We start from the raw sequence: 21110 nt of genomic DNA, 5'->3' as shown, positions 1-21110 counted from the left end.
AAAAGCCCAGGACCAGACAGATTCTCGGCCAAGTTCTACAAGACCTTCAAAGAAAAACTCATTCCAATGTTTCTCAAAGTATTCCAGGAAATGGAAAAGGAGGGTACCCTACCAAACTCATTCTATGAAGCTAATATCACCCTCATACCCAAACCAGGCAAAGACGCATCAAGGAAAGAAAATTTTAGACCAATATCCTTGATGAATATAGATGCAAAGATCCTTAACAAAATATTGGCAAACCGTATCCAAAAACATATTAAGAAAATCGTACACCACGATCAAGTAGGGATCATCCCTGGAATGCAAGGATGGTTTAACATCCATAAATCAATAAACATAATCCATCATGTCAATAGACTTAAGGGTAAGAAACATTTGGTTATGTCAATTGATACAGAAAAAGCATTCAACAAAATACAGCACCCCTTCATGCTCAAAACACTAGAAAAAATAGGGATAGCTGGAACATGCCTGAACATTGTAAAGGCTATTTATGCTAAGCCCATGGCCAACATCATTCTTAATGGAGAAAACCTGAAACCATTCCCTTTAAAAATGTGAAAAAGACAGGGATGCCCTCTTTCACCACTTCTACTCAACATCAACCTTGAAATACTAGCCAGAGCAAATAGTCAGACTAAAGAAATTAAAGGGATAAGAATAGGAAAAGAGGAACTTAAGCTGTCACTATTTGCTGATGACATGATTCTCTACTTAGAGGATCCAAAAAACTCCTTCAGAAAACTTCTAGACCTCACAAATGAATTCAGCAAAATAGCAGTCTACAAAATCAACATGCATAAATCTAAAGCATTTTCATACATAAGCGATGAAACATCTGAAAGGGAAATGAGGGAAACAATTCCATTTGCAATAGCCTCAAAAAAATAAAATATTGGGAATCAATCTAACCAAACAGGTGAAAGACCTCTACAATGAAAACTACAAAACACTGAAGAAAGAAATTGAGGAAGACCTTAGAAGAAAAGATCTCCCATGTTCTTGCATAGGCAGAATTAATCTTATCAAAATGGCCATACTTCCAAAGGTGCTATACAGTTTTAACGCAATTCCAATTAAAATCCCTATGACATTTCTCATAGAAACAGAAAAAGCAATCATGAAATTCATCTGGAAGAACAAAAGACCCAGAATAGGCAAAGCAGTCCTGGGCAGGAAGAGTGATGCAGGAGGTATCACAATACCAGACCTTAAACTCTACTATAGAGCAATAGTAACCAAAACGGCATGGTATTGGCACCAAAATAGACACGTAGACCAATGGTACAGGATAGAGGGCAAAGAGACATACCCAGATAAGTACAGTTATCTCTTACTAGACAAGGGTGCCAAAAAATTTACAATGGAGAAAAGAGAGTCTGTTCAACAAATGGTGCTGGGAAATCTGGAAATCCATATGCAGTAAAATAAAACTAAATCCCTATCTCTCACCCTGTGCAAACTCAACTCAAAATGGATCAAGGATCTAGGAATTAGACCCGAGACCCTTCATCCAATTGAAGAAAAAGTAGACCTGATTCTCCATGATGTTGCCTTAGGACCAGACTTCCTTACAAGACCCCCATAGCACAAGAAATAAAACCAAGAATCAATGAATGGGATACATTCAAAGTAAAAAGTTTTTCCTCAGCACAGGAAACAATCAACAATGTGAAAAGAGAGCCTACAGAGTGGGAGAAAAATCTTTTTCTCACACGCTTCAGGCAGAGCACTCATCTCCAAAATTTATAAGAACTAAAACACTTTATACCCAAAATACAAAGAACACAATCAATAAATGGGCTAAGGAAGTGGGCAGACACTACAGAAGAAAATATACAGGTGATCAACAAATATATGACAAAGTGCTCATCATCCCTAGTAATTAGAGAAATGCAAATTAAAACCACCCTAAGATTTCATCTAACTCCAATTAGAATGGCTATTATCAAGAACACAAGCAATAATAAGTGTTGGCTTGGATGTGGGGGAAAAGGCACACTCATACATTGCTGGTGGAGTTGCAAATTGGTACAGCCACTGTGGAAAGCAGTCTGGAGATTATTCAGAAAGCTTGGAATGGACCCACCATTTGACCCAGCTATCCCACTCCTTGATTTATACCCAAAGGACTTAAAATCAGCAAACTACAGTGATGCAGGCACATCAATGTTCATAGCAGCTCAATTCACAATAGCTAGATTGTGGAACCAACCTAGATGCCCTTCAATTGACGAATGGATAAAGAAACTATGGTATATATACACAATGGAATATGACTTAGCCATAAAGAAGAATAAAATTATAGCATTTGCTGGTAAATCAATGAAGTTGGAAAAGATCATGCTAAGTGAAATAGGCCAAGCCCAAAAAGGCAAAGGCTGAATGTTTTCTCTGATAAGTGCATGACAATATATAATGACGGGGGTTTGCGAGGGGAAGAAAAAAATTAAAAAATAAAAATGAATACAAGGGCAGTTCCCGGGCTCCAGAGATGGAGCTCAGCTGCGGGCGCACGGGGAACAGAGGCGGTGGCGGGCAGCTGCGGCACCGGGACCCCCTGAGTGCCCAACCCCGCCCCTCTGGGCCCCGCCCGCCGGTGGCCAGCGCCAGTGGCCGCGCGTTGCGCGCAACTCCCAGGACTCCGCGCCTGTGCCGCCGCCCAGCTCCGCGCCACCGACCATTCTCACCTGGCGGCGCCGCCCGCCCAGCGCCCGGCCACAGCCCTGCGCCCAGGACCACAGCCTCAGGACCACGAAGGCGGAGGGGGACGCTGCTGAGTGGAAGAGAACTCTGTCCGGCCACCGGACCCACTTACTCGCCTTGCCGATTGTCTATTTTTATAAGAGCTTACGACTTTTCTAAAACTTTCGGACACAAAGGAACTTTTTAAAGAAAGTCGTATTCAATAGATATTTAATCCAAAGAAGGATCTCGGATGATTTTTGTTTGTTTGTTTTGGTTTTGTTTTGTTTTTTCTTTGATTTTTGGCTTTGGCTCCGTTTCTAAGCTTTCCCCCCCCCTCCTGGTTTTGGGGTTCGGATACCCCTGCTGCTTCGGGCTGCCGAGGACCCTCTGGGCCCCACATTAATGAGGCCGCCACCTGGCGAGTCCGACGTGGCTGTCAGCGACGCACTGCTCCCGTCCGTCCTTCTCCACGTTCGCGTCTGGCCCGGCGGGAAGGGAGAGGACACTGTGTCCAGCAGGTGCCCCAAACAACCGCTGGCGGGAGGAGCGCTCCCGCGTGAAGCGACTTCCCCCGGTGCTTCCCGGCCGCCCCTACGACCTGGCGACGGCGACCTGGCCACAGACCTGGAGAGTGGCGGAGCCAGCGATGCGTGCGGTGGTGGCCACGGGTCCTTCTACCCCGAAGGGAGACGGAGGAAGTCACGACCTCCTGGACCTAGACCTCATTCTCTCCAACTCAACTGTCCATCAGGAGTCGGTGGCACCCACCGTGTCCTCGGCGGCGTCAGTCTCAGCCTCCTCTTCCCCGTCCAGTAGCGGCCCTGCCAGCGCGCCCTCCACCTGCAGCTTCGGCTATCAGATCCCGGCCAGGGCGACCCGGGCGCGATGCCAGGCGGCACCAGCGGCGGCCTCCTCTACAGCCGGGAGTCTGCACCCGCTCCCCGGCTCCCTTCAACCTGGCGGACGTCAAGGATGTGAGCCCTTCAGGCGGCTTCGTGGCCCAGCTCCTGGGGCCGAATTGGCCCAGTGTACATTCCGCCGCGGCAACCGCAGCCGCCAGGGGCTGGCTGATGGGCTACGTCGTGCTGAAGGCGTCGCTGAGCGCGCCTGGCAGAGAGTCCGGCAGCCCGCCGGGCATCGGTGTTGGCAAAGGCAGCCTGACGGCAGCCACCCGGTGGTGGTGGCGCCCTGCAGCGCTGGCCGCCTCGCATGTGCCCCAAGATCAAGCAGGAGGCGGTTTCCTCGTGCAAGGTCGGTCGACCCCTAGCGCACTTGAGCGCTGGACCCCCGCTCAGTAATGGGCACCGGCCTAGAGCACACGATTTCTCCCTGGGGTGGCAGCTACCCAGCAGGACTACCCCGACTGGGTCCCGAGGACCTGCTGAGCAGCCGGGCCTGTCACTCTGCCCTGCCGCTTCCCCAGGATTCCATCCCCATCCGGGACCCAACTATCCACCCTTCCTGCCCGACCAGATGCAGCCACAGGTCCCGCGCTCCACCACCTGGAGCTGGTGCCACCTGGATCCTGCCTGCCTGAGGTACCCAAGCCAAAGAGGGGAAGGAGGTCGTGGCACCGGAGAAGGACAATCCAAATTGTGAATAAAAATACGGCAATAGGGGCTAGTTTCTAGTATGGCAACTCGGTGTTTGAAAGTCCTTCAGTCTGTGAATTTTCCGTATCTATCACCAGGTGGAGTGCGGGAGTTGGGGAATGAGGCTAAGGGGTTGGAGCAGCATCATAGGCTTGCGGCTAAGACCCTCTCAGCCCCAGGCAGCAGGCTGCTGCAGTGCACAGAGCAGCTTGTGTGTGGCGCTGTCTGCCCTGCGCTGTCAGGGTGTGTCTCCCACGAGGGCAGAGCCAAGCCCATCCCAGGCACACACATGTTGTGTGCGAGCCTGCTCCTACATGTAGGATGAACACAAAGGACAGGCAAGGGGTTGGGCTGGCCAACACCCTGAGATGCTGAGGCAGCGCTGCAGCTTGGCTCAGGAGCACAGGAACTCCTCAAAAAGAGGAAGGCTTCTGGGGGAACCTTGCGGAGAGTGTGCAGTGTGTCACCCTGACAGGCAGAGGGCAGCAGTGAGCACCACTGCTTCAAGGTCACTTTCAGATCCAACAGCTGCTCAGAGAACTCTCTGACCCTGCATGAAAAGGTGTCAGCACGGAGCCTGATCATGCTCCTGAGCTGGAGAGTGCAGGCTCACCAGGCATTTGGGGGACTCTGGATGCTGCTGCAGACTGGACTTACGGCTCATGCTGCCATTATGGGCAGGTTTCTTCATTGCTCTTCACAAGTGAGGGTGGGTACAGCTGTGCACACTCGGTGGTGTGAGCCTGGGCCCTGGGAAGCCACCTGACCTCATGGAGCATTGCTCTGCAGTGACCTCTTCTCTCATGGGAGAAGTGTCATGTTTAGTTCACACATACAGGATGAAAGGCACAAGTTGTGTTGTTTGTTAATTAAAAGACAAAGTTCACAAGATAAGCTTCAAACGCCTCCAATAGCTGTGGGGAGGGAAAGGTGTGTATGCACTTTACACTGAGCTCAGGCAAAGAAACGAGAAGCCTCAACTTAAAACATCTAGTAAGATAATTGAGTCTTTATAAGAGTTCATTCATTTCAGCCCTCTTTTGTCCTGCTGTATTTCTGAACTCAGTAGTGGAGAAGGAGGCTGTCCTCTTGGAGCTGTAGAACATCAGTGTGGAGAGCAGAGGGCACAGGATCCTGTGGACACAGAGGGGCCTCACCTTCAGGTTCCTCTCACTTGATTCTGTGCTAAGATGTCACACTTCTTGACCACAAGAGGGCGACATGAAGCTGCAAAATCCTCACCTAGGCCTCAGCCCTGGAAAAGCTGATCGGTTTCACAAATATAAATTTAATTTTATGTTTTTAAATGCTAAGACAGCAACATTATGGGAAGTTAATAAGGCACAGTTTTCTCTCACTATTACTCAGGCTTTTTTTTCGTTTTAGAGGCTAAACTCAGAACTCCCAGTCCAGGCAATTTGCTTCCCTATTTGCTGATGGCTTTGCATAGAACCAGACCCAGCCCAGCTGCAAACACTTTATAAAGGAGGATGCAGTTATTTGAAAAGAAAGTCCCACTGGGGGTGAGGATGGCGATGTCTCCCAGTGAACACAGACATCAGAGACCAGGCTCGAAAGGCAAAGATCTCATTTTTCTTTTGATTGTACAAGACATATATAGACACATTATCCAATCAGGTTCACATGCTTGTTAAAACATAGCAGGACCAACCTATATGTAAGGTATACATCGTCCTGATGTAAACAAACCACGTATCCCTAAGTGATTCTGTCTCACAACAAGTCTGAGAAAATGGACTGGTGGAAGGTGAGCTCCAGCACACAGCATGAGGTGAGGCAGCACACGTGAACTCACACCACAGCTGGCTGTGATGCCTGCTGAGCGAGGTCTTCCCTCAGCTCAGTAACTGTAGCTCAGCCTCAGTAACTGCAAAGGACTGCAATCCATGGTGAGTCTTTACCATTTCCTCAGCTTCTCCGTCCAGACTGTTAGGTTTATTTAAACCATGGTGTCAGGGACTGCCATCAAATAAGTCTGAGGAATGTTCCTTAAATTTCCCCCTTCTTTACTAATTGAAGAAGCAGGGTCTTTGCTAATACTTGTGATTTGGCACAGTAAGCTAGTCACTTAGAAAGAAGATCGAATATACAATGAAACCCACATATGCATAAGAGTAAGACAATTATGAGTGCAGTTACAAAAAGTTGCTTTAACCAAGACATGTCTGGTCACCAAGAAGTCAGCTAATCTAACAGGTCTCTATTTCCAGGTTCTTGACAAATGTTATTAACAATATCCTTTAAATGACTTAGCGCTTTGGAAATAGAATTACCATGATCAGTTAAGTTGAAACAGCACAGATTATTAAGTTCCTTACAGTTCTTATGGTGTAACAGCAACAAATAATGAAGGGCAGCTCTATTATCAAGGATAGCTTGATGCTGCTGCCTTTGTTTCTCATTGAGCATTGCAATAGCCATAGAGGAATGATTAATATTTTTTACTATGGCCCAGGCTAATTTCATGACTCCTTTATATGCCCCTACAGCTGGTGCTGGAATTCCTACTAAAGAAAATGTGAATGCATTATACTCTACATTAGATAACAAAGTTACAGATTCATCACAACTCTCTTCAAGAGGAATGGCTCTCTTATTGATTCTCTGAGAGGGATGGTGTCCTAAAAGATCACGAATTGAGGGTACTAGTACAGTAAGTCTGCTAAGACAACATGTACTGCATGACATATTAGCTGCAATATAATTAAATGTGTAAGCTCCACAGGAAAAGAACCAGCCAGAAGCCAAAGGAACATGTGCATAACTAATTGGTTCAGCAGAACTACAATTAAAAGACGGACTTCCTACATCCCTACATTTCCCACTACAATTTTGAATTTCAGTTCATGTAACTGTTTGATTAAAGGTACAATGGGAGTCAGGAATTCCATAGCATCAGAGGGTTTTTAACTGAAGGCGGACCCCAGTTGTAGCAGTGTTTATAGGGAATAATCTTGTTGAAGGCTGAACACATTGTCATATTCTTTATCTCTAGGTCAGGACGACAAACAGGTAAAAGGCAAGATCCTAGCAGCATGCTCATATGTGTACCATGATGGATACAAATTTCAGAGGAATTAACAATTTCTGCCAAATGAACCCAAATATTATACTGAGTACAATCAGTCAAAGTAGAAGCTGATAAGACAGAGGCATGAGCATTGGAATTAGCAGTGATTATAGCACACATTAATAGGAATAATGTCCCTGCCCTGGATTGGCCTTTGGTGACATCTGCTCTGCTTGATGCTTCAGATTCTTCGTATCTCCCCATGTTATGGCATGATGTCTTCTGGAGCGTGGGCGTCTCGATCATCCTATCATTCCTGGTGTGGACTGAGCATCTTCATCCTCAATCTTCAATTGCACCTTCTGTCTTGGTGGTGTCATCTGCTTTTGTTGTTGTGACTTGTCTGACATTTCTTGCCGGCACCTAGATGGCTGAAGTTGCTGATTCTGGAAAGACACAAGCAAACCTCGACCTTGGTTTAGAAGAGGATGAGAATCGTTCCATTTACTTGTCAAGGGATCTTCCATCTAACCAAGGGTAATGGTGATGGAGATGATAGAAGTGATCCCCAGTGTTTATAGGCAGGGGATAATCCATGCAAATTAAAAGTTTAAAAATGTAAGGATATTTAAAGATATAGTGACAAATTCTACTCAGGCTACAGTGTTAGCTGAAGCTTTAGCTGCTTCCTTAAATTTAAAGGGAGGGATTCAAGAGAAAGGCTCAAATACGTGTTGGGCTTGTGGAGCAGAAGATACTTTTTAAAAGAGTGCCCATCTATAAAACTTAAACAAAGACAGTCACATAAGATTCATCCTTCTAAATGCCCAAAATATCATAAAGGTTTTCAGTGAGCTAGAGACTGTAGATCAAAATCGGTTAATACAGGGAAACCTTTAAACTGGAAAAGGGACAGGTCTCAGTCCCACGACCAAGAGGGACAAAGAATCCAAAAGTAACGTGGACAATTCTAGAGCAAATGAATAAAACTAGAATGCAAATTAAGCTCGATGGAATAACATTTAAGGATATAGTAGAAACAGGAGCTGATATAACATTATTGGGAGTAGAGGAAGTTGACAATTTACTATGGAGAACAAAACAAGGACCTAATGTTCAGGGGAAGGGAGTACTACAACCTTTCTGAAAACTTAAACATCCCATAGTTTGGGAAGACATGGACAGCAGCAAAGGCTCAGTTACTCCTTTAGTTGTGGAAGGATTACATAACAACTTATTTGACAGAGTGTTATTGGAAGGAATGGATGCAGTGATCACAACAGATGATAAAGCCTCCTATGATGATGCAATTATTCATGACAAAACAGGTCAAAGTGGGAGGCACCCCCAATTCTAAAGGCCACTGCTCCGCTTATTAAACCAGATCCCATAAAGTTGCAATGGGACACTACAGCCCCATATGGGTGGAACAGTGGCCATAAAGCTCAATCATTTAAATTTATTAGTTGAAGAACAATTGAAAGCTGGTCATATTGAACCTTCTGTTGGTCCTCACAATACTCCTATATTCATTATTCAAAAAAGAGGTAAAGGGAAATGGAGACTATTACATGATATGAGAGCCATTAATGCTCACATGAAAAAAAAAATGGGAACTTTACAACCAGGACTGCCACATATGTCCTATATACCAAAAAATTGTCATATTATAATAATAGATATCAAAGACTTTCTTTTTGATTCCCCTGAATCTGGAAGATAAACCATATTTTGCATTGACTGTTCCCACAGTTAATCATACTCTGCCCGCAAAGCGATTTCAATGGACAGTTTTACCTCAAGGGATGAAAAATAACCATACGTTGTGTCAACATTATGTGGCACATGTGACAAGGCCATTACAGGGTTAATGTTACATAATTCATTACATGGATGTTATCCTAATAGCTCATCAAGATGCAGATATATTAAGTAAGTTATTCAACCAAATACAGCAGAATTTATTAGATTTGGGCCTTAATATTGCTTCTAATGAAGTTGAAAAGGTGCCCCCTTACTCGTTTCTGGGGTATGTTTTGTTAGACAAAGTGCACCCTCTAGCACCACAGTTACAGACTGCAAACTCTTATTCTTTGCCTGAATTATAGCAATTATGTGGGAACATTAGTTGGATTCCTACAGCCTTGCCAATCACTACAAATCAATTACAACAATTATTTACACTTTTGGAAGGCTCATCTGATCCCAATAGCACAGAATTATGACTGAAGAAGCTAAGGAGACTATAAAATCGATAAATAAGCAAATTCAATCATTGAGCTTAGGACAATATGATCCCCTCAGACCATTTCTGGTATAGTCTTATCTACAAGATCAACTCCTACAGGGTTAATTTATCAATCAGAACCTTTATATTGGGTACATTTGGCTAGAAGTAAATTATCTAAGTTACACTCATGGGTGGATACACTGTTACTCTTAGCTCAAAAATTATGAAATATAATGCATTCTTAATATGGATGAAAACCTGATACAATAATTCTTCCTTTTTCACGTGACCAGTTTGCTTCATTACTAGCTAACAATTTAAATTGTCAAATATTGTAGAAGGATTTACTGGAGAAATAGACAATCATTTGCCTAAAAACAAACTTCTTCAAACTTTGAACACTTTACCTATTGATACTCAACAAGTTTTTCCTCATTCTAAACCCTTGCCAGAAGACACAGTAATTTTTATTCATATGAATAGAACTTGTTCGGGGATATTAATCATATCACTTACAAGAAAACAAACAATAATAAACGAAAACTTCAATGGATCACCACAATTAGGAGAGTTATTAGCAATAATTAAGGCTTTTGGGCTTGCCCAGAATCTTTTAGTTCTTTTCTGACAGTGCTTATGCAACTCAATTAGCAAAAAATCTCCCATACTCTACTTTTAGACCTTCATTGTGTCCACTAGATCACGTGATGGACACATTAAAGCTTCTAATAGATAATTGAACTAATCCTTGGTTTACTCAACATTTAAGATCTCATACTAACTTACCAGGACATTTAACTAAAGGCAATGAAATATGCAAACATTTGGTTCAGACATGTGCTAAATGTGCACCCTTGTTGCCTTTAGGACCTCTTCAATCTCAAGGAGAAAATCCTAGAGGTCTACAACCAAATAAATTATGGCAAATGGACGTCACCCTAGTACCATTTTTGGGGAAATTAAAATCTGTTCATGTAATTATAGATACATATTCAAGTTACACTTATGCTACTGCTTTAAGTAGTGAAAAAACAAAATGTGCCATTCAGGCATTGAAACAATCATTCTTGATAATGGGAATATGTTGGTCCTTGAAGACAGATAATGGGCCATGATTTGTTAGTGCTCGATTTAAACAAGTTTGTACATCAGGGAACATTCATCATCTTACCAGCACTCCTCATACCCCACAAGGAAAGAGAATCATAGAAGGTGCAAATCGTTCTTTGAAAACTCAAATACAGAAGGAAAGGGGGAACTCATCCTCCCCTACAGAAACATCTTCCTCATTTACCTTAATTTTCTTAACTTTTGATTTGCATGGAGTATCCTCTGCCTATAAACACTGGGGATCACTTCTATCATCTCCATTACCATTACCACTGGTTAGATGCAAATATCTTCCAGAGAGCATGATGGACAGGGGAAGGGCCCCCAACATGCCTCAGTCACAGCCTCACTGCTGAGCAGCCATGGGGACCCTCTGAGGAGGCAGGGCCACCCCAGCCTCTCCAGTCCTCACACATGGTTCTGGAAGGCCCCAGAGACCACAGAGTCAGAGCTTCCTGCCTCCAAACTCAGAGGATAACTTGAGTGGGAATGAAAACAACAGAAACAAGACAGTGGAGAGTCCTGACAGGTATCAGATTTGGATCTGTGAAAGCATATTGAAAAAGAAATTATAAAATGACATGATGGGCCAGGACATGAAACTAAAAATTACAACACATTAATCAACTAAATATTATTGACATCTGGGCTATTCCACATCCAAAGCAAATTATTTAATTTGCTGTGAAATTTTACCAATAAAGAAGAAAAAATTATAGAGGTGTTGAAATTTGTCCATATATCGGTTGATTGCTTGCAGATTTTCTTCTGTGAAGTTTCTTCTCACTGTCCAAATACAAGTCAAAACTACCCTAAGATTTCATCTCACCCCAATTAGAATGTCTATTATCAAGAATACAAGCAACGATAGGTGTTGGCAAGGATCTGGGGAAAAATGTACACTCATACATTGCTGGTGGGACTGAAAGTTGGTGCAGCCACTCTGGAAAGCAGTATGGAGATTCCTTAGAAAACTCAGAATGGAACCACCATTTGACCCTACTATCTCACTCATTGGTCTATACCCAAAGGACTTAAAATCAGCATACAACAGTAATGCACCTACATCAATCTTTATAGCAGCTCAATTCACGATAGATACATTATGGAAACAACCTAGAAGTTGATCAATAAATGAATGGATAAAGAAACTGTGGTATATGTACACAATTGAATATTTTTCAGCAATAAAGAAGAAGAAAATTATGGTAGTTGCAGGTAAATGGATGGAGTTGAAGAATATAATTTGCAGGTAAATGGAGTTGGTGACATAAGCAAATCCCCCCCCCCCAAAAAAAAGGCCAAATGATTTCTCTGATGATTGTACATAATGGTGGGTAGGAGGGACAGAAGAATTGAAGAAGGATGGATTGTATAGAGGAAAATATGGGGTTTGGAGGGTGTGGGGGAAGGAAAAATAATAGAATGAGAAGAACATCATTACCCTATGAACATGTATGATACACAAATGGTATGACTCTACTTCATGTACAACCAGAGAAACAAAGTGAAACCCATTTGTGTACAATGAATTAAAATTTAAAAAGCAGAAATAATATTGAGAACCAAATAAGTTTTAATTTTCTCATTTAGTCAATGTGATCTCCCATAGGATAGTATGGTCACATCACTTTCTCAGTTATAAAGATGAAAATAAATTCTATATTTAAACTTACACCTCTGGGACTCTCGGTACTCCAACATGAGACCACACAGTCCCAGGCTAGAGAAGTTCTTAATTTTCCAGGAAAAGGAGGTGAAAGATCAGTTATTCTCTTTTACCCACTTTCTACCAAGCTGTCTAGCCCTCTGGACCTTGTCAAACTCTAAACTTTTGCTTTTTTCCTCCTAAATCAGCCCCAACACATTTTCTTTCATTTCATTTCCTTCTGCTCACTAAGAGGAGGAAGATGGAGAAATGTGTCTCCAGAATCTAGAAAGCCACCCTGCAAACACAGCTGCTCCTCACAGGGCTTGGAGGGAGCTGCACACTCAGGACAGGACAGCCACAGAGGTGTATTCAGACCAAGGTAGACCATGGCAGGGGCCTAAGCTGGTCAGGGCCCACAATCTATGTTCCACACTGTGCAGATGGTGTGTCAGATGACCTGGGCTTGGGAAAAGCAGCACATATTGTTGACCAGAACAGCACAGGCTCACGCTCTACCAGCTAGAGAGGAGGAAGTGTGAAACCAACGTCCCTGTGCAGTTGATCTAGAACCCTGTCCCCAGTGAACCACTGCAAGGCCAGGAGAATATCACTGCAGATGGAATCACCCTGAGAGAAGGGGAGCCTGGAATCATCCTCGTTTAGCAAGGAAATCTCCTGTTAAACCAGGACTGTGACACCTGCTGCCCAGGGTCTCAAACAAAAGCAGCAAAGGGAGAAATACATTCTCTCTCATCAAAGAGAAAGAACTAACAGAATCCTCCCTTGTCCTCTCTGTCCAGTAGCCTCAAGGGGTTCTTCTATTGGGAAATATTTAGATGACTGATGTGTCACACACATGGAGATGACCAGGACCGGATGTCCACCAGTTTGTAGACCCAGTCCCTGTAATTTCACACTCCCAGCCTCAGCTGGACATGTCCCTTCTCCTCTGGCCTTGGGTAGGACTGCTGGATCTGCAGCTGAAACACAGGTTTCTTTCCCACCAGCTTCTTTTGACACTTGTGGTCTTCATTCATTCATGAGGTCAGGAAAGGGAATGTCTAACACCGTCCCTGACATTCTTGTATTTCTCCAGGTAACAGGAGTCACCAGAAGCTGTGCATCTACCTCAACCTCATACTGTGGCTAAGAGAAAACTCAGAAGATCCATAATTGTGAGGTGGGACAGGTCTCCTTGACTCCTTAGCTGGGAGGACCCAGTAGGGTGGCCACTCTCCTCCCTGAGGCTGACCTGCAGGCAAACTCCATGTATTTGAGTCTGTGCTGTCTCAGGGTGGAAGGCCCTGGACAACATGACCCCCCACATACACAGGCTTCCATGAAGTCCACACTGCAGGCAGCTGGGGCTGTTCTAATGTCTTTTTTTTAAATACACAACACATTGGATGTCCCTAGCCTTACACGGCAGGCCCCACCCTCCCTCACTCTTTCCACCCAGCACCCACCAGGACATTTGCATGCTGCTCCCTGGCAGACCTGCCTGCAAGGCTGACATAAAAGCTCAGCTCTAACCTGCCCTTCACTCACCAGAACTCCTCAGCCAACCTTCTCAAAATGAGGCTCCCTGCTCAGCTCCTGGGGCTGCTGATGTTCTTGAGCCCTGGTGGGGACAAGGGAATAAGGAAGGAGAAGGGGGAGGCAGGTGAGTCCTGTGACACTCAATCGTTCCGTGTGTGCTCTGTTCACATGAGAGATGAGCAGGTCTGCCCTCCAGGATGGGGCAAGTGATTTTGGTTAATATGAGATAGAAGAGAGAAGGCTGGGGTCTCAGCAAGTGATCCATTCCTCTGTAGGAGGTGACTTGACAAGCTTCATTCGGATAGGATGAATCCATGCAGGGAGTCCATCCACCTTTATGGCCATCAGGTGGTCAAGATGATGGAGGATCCTCTGCAGCTGAGTGTCTGTCCTTCCTTTTGGAATCCTTTGATGTCTCCTGGCTGGAACGAGTGTTGGAAACCAGTGGATCCTCTGGGTTGATTCTCAAGAAGGAATTTACAAGCCTTTTCTTGGATCTGCTGCAGAGACAAGGTGGTTCACAAGAGACTGCTGGCTGACTTCAACCAAATGAACATCACACACCCAGGGGAGCAAAGGGGTGGCCTCCCATACAGGATTTCAAAGGAGAAAGACCTGCCTCTTAAGGGGTGCATTGGGCCCACAAAAGAGCAACTGGAAAAAGCATTAGTCACCTAGTGCTGGTCTCTTTCAGACAGAAAGTCAGTAAATTTCTTCTTTCTCCAATGGGTTGTTGCCTGTCAATGCAAATTTGATATTTTTTTCCTAAAACGTGGAATATCCTTAGTCTGGAGTCAGGCAGCATCCACCAGCCTTCTGATTTTTCTCCCACTTTTCTTTCTCTTCTTCTGACCAATAGAGTGGGAGTGAAGGAAGGCTGGTTTTGGGATGTGGAGCAAAGGCAGCATGGTGGCTGGTTCTGGTGTGGAGTCCAGGGCCACTTGTTGAGCTGTCCCATCAGCAAAATTATTGCCTCTGAAGACCAGAGTCTCCTGTTTGGTGACCCCAGTGGTGTATGACAGCCACGTGCTTAGGTCACCAAATCACCTCAAGGAGGGCTGATCTTTCCTCTTTGTTGTTATGGACTTTCCCTCAGCAGTTAGTGGTCCGCCTCCCCATCAATGGCTCCATGCACATGTAGGGTGGCAAAAGCACACCTGCTGTGCTTGAGCCTAAATGACTGGTTTCCCTTGACCACAGCTCCTGTCTTCTGAGCCCTGTTTGTGACTTGGCTGCTGCCATCTGTGAACAGGACGGCTTCAGCCTCAAAGGAACGTGGGTCAGTCAGGCCTCCCTGAGCTCACCTGGTCAGGCATATCCTCACACTCCTCGAGGGGCCAGTGTGGATGCTCTTGGGCTTCAGCCAGGCTGCATTGAGGGCTCTGTGGGGACAAAGGTGAGTCTAGGTGGTCAAGCAGCACTCTGACATTGAATAATGTGACTAGCCTCCCATCTATCTAGTGCTGCATTTAGGAGGGTCTCTGCACAGGGTGGGGTTGTCACTGAGAGGGAGTGTCCCAAGGTTAACTCATCCCTTCTCAGAACATAAGGGCAGTGACCACTATGATACAAAAGTGGGAAGGCCATCCAGAGGCCACTGGGTTTAATCTTTTGGAAGAGATAAGCATAGGCCTTTTAGGCCCTGGATCTTGGGTCAGAACCCGCTTAACAACTTTGATTTTTGATTTTGTTTTTCTTTCCATAAACAAATTGAAGGGCTCAATGACATTACTTGGAAGTTGAATTTGGTCTCTTTTTAGACATCATTTTATAAAATATACATATATTGTTTCCTGAGCCTATATGAATGTTAGTTAACATGACATTGTATTTAAAATATGAATTAAAGAAAGGCTGACAGAACCTTTAAAGATTATATGTGGAAAATGGGCAAAAGTTTTCATGGTTTATATTATTACCCTTCAGTAGAGCAGGATCTCATTATGATTTACAAATACATTTACATTTTTATCCCAATGTAAAAGGTAACATAAGGTTTAGCTTGGTTACAGAACATTCAATGATATAATTGAAATTTTTAAAAAATTATTCTCCTTATAAGTCTAAAATCAATATTATAGACCACTTTAGTTTGGAGAACACCAGCTTGATAAAATGTTTCCTTAGCCTTTTATGTTGAAGGTTTGTATGCATGGGAGATATGAACCTATTTAATATACAAAGAAGAATAATAGCACCACAGTTACATTGATGTCTTTCTACTAACCAGGCTGAGGTTTTAAAGGAAAATTTAGACTTTGTAATAGAGTACAAAACTCTAAAATTACAGTTGTTGTTTAACCAGAGTTGTACAGACCCTAATTTTTAAGACTACTGTTTCAGAAGGTAAAAAAACACGCACAATATTAAGAGTAAATTAGTTTTAAGAAATCTTTATCATTTTAACATATAGATTTAACTGTCATTTATAGCAGTACATTATATTTGACATTAGGGAAAAACCTTGAGTAGCTTTAACTGATTGTAATCCTTACATATAATTAACTTAGTTACCTGCAAACCTTTTTATCACTTAATTAGCCCCTCTTGTTGTTTACCATTACTTTACCAGGTAAAAGACTTTCTTACCTAGGAATATTTTCCTTTATTTACTAAATATATTTTATATGTAGAACTCTTTAATTTTTTTTATAACTTTGGCAACCTTCATTAACTTAGGGTTAATCTTGGCTGACTTGAGTTGTATCCTTAATGCACTTTCACAAACTTTTTGTGGGGTTCAAAACTACTTCCAGCCATTGGTCCCCATATGTGAAATGATCAAGATGGCCAGGCTGACCAGCTGCCATATTTCACACCTTCTGCAATTCAGAGGTCCCCAGTCCCCCATTTGGCCATCCCACATTGAAGTGGGTCATTCTGATTCACATAGGGTTTGGAGGCCTCTCCATAATTAAGACACCACATAATCTACATGGAACTCTGATGAGAATTTGTTAACATACATTCCAGAGGGTCAGATGCCCGGCAAGACTGGTTAGATCCCATGGTAGGACTAAGGGTTAGAGCAAAGGTAGAAAAGGTCTAAACTCACAGACAAAAATGTAACCAGACAGTGAGACAGTGAGTCACTGATGGACCCCACCTGTCAGGGAGAGGAGAAGGTTTTCTCTCTAGCAACAATGAGGGAGCACAGACTCAGACACAAGACAAACACGTGATCAACTAAAGACAATTTTCCAAGAGAAACAGACACTCTCTCCTCCCATTCCAGTCTCCAGACCATTGTCACAGCCTGTTTATCAGAGGGCCTGTGCCAAGATGGCCCCTTGTCAGAAAACCAACTAACTGAAACACCTACAAGGCTTTACCATCAACCAAGTTGACACACCTCTGACTCTCCATTCACTGGAGGTGAAACACACAGAGGATTTAGCACCAACCTAGTTGACACACCTCTGGGCTTTACATTCACACCAAATGGAGAGAACAAATAAGGAACCTCCCAGCACATAGTCTCATCTGTTCCTCTTCATGCTGGGCTCGAATCAGTCACCATGTCTCATCCAAACCACAGCAAAACCACAGTGGAGGGCACTCCTCTCAGTATGTGGGGTCATGGTCCTGGGCAGCTAATAGCCACAGCATGGACTCTGGATTATATTTCACTGGGGCCTCCAAATGTTAAGGTGACTTTCCAATTTACTCAAATAAAACTCTGGGTCCTCTTGAAGTAAAAGACAAAGGATATATTTTGGTCATGGTCAGGGAAGCAGAAAGCAAATAGTTCTGCAGTCTCCAACATCTGCATGGGGGTCAACTGCCCCTTAAAACTGGAAATCCACAAAGAAGTGAGGAGGGGGTGGCAGTTACAACCACAGGTTACATGAAACATGATTTCTCATAAATCCTCAGCACATGTTCAGAAGGGCAAGCTCACATTCCATAAGTCAAGGGTATGGTGGTCAGTGTGCAAGGGGGGATGGAGAAGTGGTAACATCCATGGGAGTGAGCTCACGAGGAAAGGGGGATGATTTCACACAGGATGACTTCTATGAACAAGAGAGGGTCAGATTAGCCTAATGTTCAAATGAACCCATAACGAGCTTCTATTGTAATTCAAAAATAACTTGAAAAGGACTCAGTACCCAAATGATGAAGCTTACATTATTCATACTGATCCAATAATAAAACATGCTGGAAGAAACAAAGTATGTAAAGAGAAGAGGAGAGAGAAGGAGGGACAGAGGGAGACAGTTGAGGAAGAGGAACAGAAACAATGTTTGAAAATACTAAAAAGCAATTTTCAACCTAAAATCCTGTAGCCTGAAAATTGAGGTTTCGAAGTAAATACAGAAACCTTTTCACACAAAACCTGGAGAACTCATCACAGGTCTTTGCACAGGACAAGAAATGACCCAATGACTCTTCCAGGCAAAGGCAGGTGGCAGCAGAGCAAGGCCTCCATTGCACAGAGGAGGTAAAACAAGGAAAGATTGACAAAACTGCCTTTTCTTATCTGAAAGCCTTTAATATTTAATTGACTGTGTGCTCACAACTATAACAGGGCAGCATGGGGTGTGTAGCATCCAAGAGTCAAACGCCTGACAACAGCACAATTGATACCCCTTTCCTGCAGAATCATGGGGCAGAGAATACTGAGAGGAAGCTCCAGGCAGGAGGCCTCCAGGGGAGAGTCAGGAACAGGCTCAGCCTCTCAGAGGCACAGCATCCTGCCTCCCAAGTCCCCTCCAACTGTTCAACACTCTCCCTCCACACAGGACAGGGCTGGCCTGTTCCCAATCCAGTGCCAGAAATCTGTGAGTGACCCGAGAGGCCAGGACACTGAGAGTCTTGTGCTGACCACTCTGTGAGAACTGCTCCAGGGGAAGCCAGAGGATACCTGATGAGTTCCCGCAGGCAGCCCAGGGCAGGGCAGGGTGAGAACCCCAGGCCCTGGCCAATGGCTGCATCCACTAGCCAATGTAGAGGAGGCCCCTGGAGATCCAGCAGAGAAGTTTCTCCATGCTGCACCTGTGGCTCACATCCCACACACCTGAAGACACACCTGGAGCCAGAACCACCCAGGAATCCACCCCTGATTCCTCACTCAGAGAAAGAAGGGGAGAGTGAAAAACTATGGTTTAAGCTACTGGTTGGGGCAATGTTTTACACAGAAACACACAGTGCATGCAGAGGAACAGAAAGAAGTTCCACAAAGTATTGACAACAGTGCTTCACTGGACAGACATATGGTAGAAGGTATGGGAACCTTACATAGGTTAGATTATATGAGTTTTTCTGACAAAGTGCAGAATTATTCTTTGTTATCTAGTCTACTGTTTGTCTTGTTAAACTGTGATTTTTTTTTTTTTAAGAGGAGGATTTTCCTCACAGGTAAAACTCTTCTTCAATAATCACTCACGTTCCTCCAGCCACAGTGAAGGCCATGGTCTCCACATGGTGAAACACAAGGTGACACAGCCTCCCCAACCTGAGTCCCTGCATGACAGTTTAAAGCAGCCCCTGTGTTACCTTGCAGGACACAGCCTGGGCAAGATTAGTTGGAGTCAACTGTGACATGTGGGACAGTGTGACCTCCTAATTCCCTGAGTGCCATGAAGGCACAAAAGAAAACCTGAGTGGCTTCAGGGAGACACCACGGTGTCCTCTTCACTTCCTATAATGCTGCGTCTTACCAGGTAAAAACGTGAAACTACATTCATGCTTGAAACACATCAGCCTTTCAAGGGCTGAGGCCTTGGTGAGGATTTTTTGCAGGTTCATGTCGCCCTCTTGTGGGCAAAAATGGGACATCTTAACACAGAATTAAGTGAGAGGAACATCAAGGTGAGCTGCCTAGGGGTCCACAGGATCCTGTGCCCTCTGCTCTCCACACTGATGTTCTACAGCTCCAAGAGGACAGCCACCCACCTGTCCATCTCGATGACACAGACACTCCAACCCAGAGAGGAGCTCAGAAACCAGCTGTCATGCCTGGAAACCAGAAAAGAGGCCAGAGCAGAAATGTCTCATCAGGTCACTCACTGAGTTCAGGAGAGCTGAGGCCAAAACTAGGTGTCAAGTCCTAATCATGTGTCCATCCTCCTCCAGTCCCACGTCCAGAAAAGCAGACGTGTAGAAGACGTTCACTGTGATTTGTGGTACATGTGGTTCAGGGTCTCTGACAAGAACAGTGGAGGGAGAAAGGAATTGTCTCTCATTTATAAGAAGAACTAACATAGAAACTTCCCTTGTCCACTCTCTCCAGTGGCCTCAATTGTTCTTCTCTTGGGAAGTGGTCAGATGACTTGAGTGTCACGGATGGAGTGGACTAGGACAAGATGTCCACCAACTTATAGACCCAGCTCCCAGGAATTTCACACTCACTGTCCCAGGTGGACACGTCCCTTCTCCTCTGAACTTGGGCAGGGCTCCTGGGTCCTCAAGTGAAGCACTGGTTTCTTTATACCAGCCCCTTTTGACCCTTGTGCTCCAGTTTCATTCACTAGGAGAGGAAAAGTTGATGGCTAACACTGCCCCTGACATTCTTGTATTTCTCAGGTGACAGCAGACGCCAGAAGCTCTGCCAATACCGGAACTCCATGTTGTGGGCAGAAGAACTTCAGAAAATCAATACCTGTGAGGTGGGACTTGCCAGCCTGTCTCCTTAGCAGCATGGCGATTCCTCTGAAGGACTGTCCTTCAGGCAACATCCATAGACCCGGATCTGTGCTATCTTAGGGTGGCAGGTCTAATGCAAGATGAACACCACCAAGCAGGCTTCCATGATGGGCCTCCTGTCCATACCACAGGCAGCCTAGGCAGTTTCTCTACTGTACTTTCTCAAAATATAGAGACATTATATGTCCCCTGGGCTCACAAGGCAGTCCCCACCCTCCCTCACTCTATCCACTCCAGCACCCACCAGGACATTTGCATGCTGCTCCCTGGGGAGGACCTGCCTGCAAGGCTGACATAAAAGCTCAGCTCTAACCTGCCCTTCACTCACCAGGACTCCTCAGCTCACCTTCTCAAAATGAGGCTCCCTGCTCAGCTCCTGGGGCTGCTGATGCTTTGGATCCCTGGTGAGGACAGAGGGGATGAGAATGAAGGGGGAGGGAGCTGAGCCCTGTGGTCCCGATCTTTCCATGTGTGCTCTGTTCACATGAGACATGAGCAGGTTGCCCTCCAGGATGGGGCAGGTGGCTTTGATTAATATGAGATAGAAGAAGAAGGATCAAGCAACCTGCCTCTGATCAAGATTGTCACAATGAAAGACAAAGATGCTGTAGAAAATTTAAA

General features: G+C 44.6%; 1 pseudogene and 1 gene segment (V, D, J or C); both read left to right on the top strand.

The window, feature by feature from the left end:
• Positions 1 to 21110, top strand: part of LOC306643750 (immunoglobulin kappa variable 2-29-like) — a 458283-nt gene that overhangs the window by 310446 nt on the left and 126727 nt on the right.
• Positions 3094 to 21110, top strand: part of LOC306643742 (Krueppel-like factor 4) — a 56762-nt pseudogene continuing 38745 nt past the window's right edge. The window contains exon 1 of the transcript in view: positions 3094 to 4258. The product of the transcript in view is annotated as a Krueppel-like factor 4 (transcript). The remainder of the gene's footprint in view (positions 4259 to 21110) is intronic.

The sequence above is a fragment of the Sciurus vulgaris genome (genome assembly GCF_902686455.1).
Source record: "Sciurus vulgaris genome assembly, chromosome: 14".
NCBI lineage: Eukaryota > Metazoa > Chordata > Mammalia > Rodentia > Sciuridae > Sciurus > Sciurus vulgaris.
This window is presented reverse-complemented; position numbering and strand designations above follow the sequence as displayed.